This window comes from Monodelphis domestica, chromosome 3, assembly GCF_027887165.1.
Source record: "Monodelphis domestica isolate mMonDom1 chromosome 3, mMonDom1.pri, whole genome shotgun sequence".
Lineage (NCBI taxonomy): Eukaryota > Metazoa > Chordata > Mammalia > Didelphimorphia > Didelphidae > Monodelphis > Monodelphis domestica.
The window spans coordinates 350,564,134-350,567,917 of NC_077229.1; positions in this window are offsets into that span (position 1 = coordinate 350,564,134).

Below are 3,784 nucleotides of genomic sequence, written 5' to 3' on the forward strand. Positions count from 1 at the left end.
TGAAACTATCAATAATTTTAGCAAAGTAGTAGGATATAAAATAAACCCACATCATCATCATCATTTTTATATATTACTAACAAAGTCATGCAAAAAGAGATAGATATATTCCATTTAAACTAACTACAGATAGAATAAAATACCTGGGAGTTACCTGCCAAAATACACCTAAGAACTCTATCAACGTAATTTAAAAATGCTTTTTACACAAACAAATTCACATCTAAATATTTGGAGAAATATTAATTGTTCCTGGATGAGCAGAGACAATATCATTAAATTGTCAATCCTGCCTAATCTACTTATTCAATGTCATCTCAGTTAAATGATCAAAAAGTAATTTTTGAGCTAGAAAAATAAAATTCATTTGGAAGAACAAAAAAATCAAACTATCAAAAGAATTAATGAAAAAATGTAAACGAAGGAGGTGTAGCTGTATCATATTTGAAATTGTATATGAAGCAGTAATTAGCAAAACTGGTACTGGTTAAGGAATAGAATGGTAGATCAGTGGAACAGGACAAACAACAAATAGTAAAAAAAAATTGTATTAACTTTGTATTTGACAAAAACAGATCTAGGTTTTGGGGACAAGAAATTTCTATTTGGTAAGATTTGTTGGGACAACAGGAAAATAGTTTGGCAGAAACTAGGTATACTCCAATATCTTATACAAGTTACTAAGATAAGATTAAAATGGATATAGGATCTAGACATAAAAGGAGATACAATAAATAAATTACAACCAGTATTAGATTACTTAGGAGAGTTATAGATAGGAGAGAAATTTATGTTTCATAAGGGATGGAGAGCATTATAAAATGCAAAATTGGTAATTTTGAGTACCTTAAATTGAAAATATTTTGTACAAATAAAAAAAATATTGCTAAGATAAGAAGAAAATCAGAAAATAGGGAAAATTATACAGTTTCTTAGATAGAGGCCTCATATCTAAATTATATATGTGTGTATATATATTTACATATATTTGGAACTTTGGTAAATTCATAAGAATAAGAGTCATCCCTTAATTGGTAAATGAGCAAAAGATATGAATAAATAATTTTCATTTGAAGAAATCAAAGACATATATAAGGATACTTTTTTAATTGCTCCAAATAAGTATTGATTAGAGAAATGCAAAAAAAGAAAAATTCTGAGATATCATCACATACTCATCAGATTGGCTAAGATGTTGGTTGTCTCTTGAACCGAGGATGACGATTGTCTTTGTGCTTTTTTGTGCACAAAGACACCTGTGCATGAAGATTTAAGTGGAAAAGTCGGTGCACAGAGACAGTCCCACTCTCTTGGCATTGGAAGCCTGGGTCCATTGGCACAAAAAGTCATTATACCTGGAGACTTCCTCAGCGCATTGGATGGCCATGTTGTCTTTTGTGCTCCATCATGCCCTAAGCACTCCACAGTGCCTTTGGTAGAGCTCTGAAGTGAATCAATAATTTTGGAGAACAGTTTGGAATGGCACACAAAGAGTTTTAAAATTAGGTATACCCTTAGTCCTTACAACACCTAGAAGGTTCTATTTCCCAAGGAGCTCCAAAATATTTTTAGCAGCCTTTTTTGTGGTGGCAAACAATTGGGAATCAAAGTGATGTAGAGTTAGCCATTTTTAAACAAATTGTAGTATGTGATTTTGATAAATTACTACTATGTCTACATAAAATATGATGAACAGACCAATTAAAAAAAACATACCTTGAAAAGAACCATATGGGAAATGAGGAGAACCAAGAGAGTTATCATATGTAACCACAGATTTAATACTTGAAGAACAAATGGTGAATATTACCTTCAGAAAATGGACTGAAAATGGAAACATGAAAGGTACAATTTATATTTTTTTAAAATGGTATAATGTGAAAAAATAAGAGGAGGGCAATATTTCCTGTTTTTAAAATTTTTTTCCTATTGATTCCTGTATACACCTAGACTTTTAGATAGACTTTAAGCAAAAGCATTTACATGGATTTAAGCAAAAATAATGTCTAATGTTTCTATTATATCAGAGGAGGGACTTTATTTTGTAAACCCTGGTTTATATTTATCACTCTATATGGGATTTCAATTAATTAACTATTTATTTTAAAAGGCATTACCCTCCATCTTAGAATCAAAACTATGCATTGGTTCCAAAGCAGAAGAGTGGTAAGAGCTAGACAATGGGGTTAAGTGACTTGCTCAGGGTCACACAGCTGATGGAATTTTAATTTAAATAATATTTCTTCTTTCTCATTAAAATGAAAACTATTTAAGTTAGAGACTATATTTTCCTCTTTTTGTAGTAGGTACTCAATAAGTGTTTGCCGAATCAATGAAAACCAATTTCTAAATATAATTTTCATTAGAGGAAATAAAAAAATAATGAAAAAAATACCAATGAAATTATACCAATATGTCACAAAGGTCATACATTTCAACAATGAAGGATTTATACCAGGAATGCAGAACTAGTTTTTTATTGGAAAAATATGCTTTAGAACTAAATGTTCATATCAAAAATAAATTTGAGTAGTATGGAAAATTTATCTGCCCAATCAATAGATAAAAAAAAATTATGAGTAAACAAGAGATTGGGATAATTAAAAATCATTTGTATAAATAAGAGGAATGTACTCCAAACTACAAGTTAAAGAGAAAGTGGGGGAAATTCTCTGATAAAGGTTTTATTTCTCAAATATATAGGGGTGGACTGAGGCAAATTATTAAAAAAATTAAGAATTATTCCCCAGTTGACAAATGGCCCAAGCATATAAATAGGCAGTTTTCATAAGGAGAATTTAATAGTTACATAAAAATACTCTAAATGACTACTGATAAGAAAAATACAAATTAAAACAAATCTAAAGTACCACATTATACCTATGAGAAAATAAAATTATTGGAGGTGATGTGAAATAATTGGGACACTAACGCATATTTGGTGCAGTTGTGAACTTGTCCAACTATTTTGAAGAGAAATTTGGAACTAAGGCCAAAGAGTTATAGAACCATGTATATCCTTAGACTCAGCGATACCACTACTAAGTCTATATCCCAGAGAGATAAAAGAAAAGAGCAGAAGACCTGATTGCACAAAACCATTTTGGGCAGCTCTTTTTGTAGTGGCAAAAATTTGAAATTTAAATAATGCCCATCAAAAAGGAAAAGCTGAACAAGTTGTAATATATTATTTTGGTGGAATACTATTGTGCTATAAGAATTGATGGATGAAAGAAAAACATGGGAACATATAAATTCATGAATAGTGAAGTGAGCAGAACCAGGAAGACACTGTACACATTGACAGCAGTATTGTAAGAATGATCAACTGTAAAAGACTTAGCTACTGCAAATTAAAACAATGATCCCACAGAATTCTAAAAGACCCATAATGGAAAATGCTATCTACCTCAAGGTGCAGAACAGATAAATTCTCAACAACAACAACAACAAAATATATATTTACATATATATTTACTTTTTTAATATTTCTTTGGGCTTTGTCTGCTTTGCAAAATGGTTAATTTAAAAATGTTTTCCATGACATCCACATGTATAATCAATAAAATTGTTTGCCTTCCTAAGGAAGGGAATGGATTGTGGAAAGGGAGAGAATTGTAACCCAAATAAAAATAATGTAAAATTTTAAATTAGAATTATTTGGTGAGATAAATAAAATATGTATATTTTAAAAGACAACTCAAGAATCACTTTACCTTTTCCACAAAATCTTTGGTGTTTTTCCAATTGCTAGTATCTACTATCTCTAGTTGCTTTGTATTTA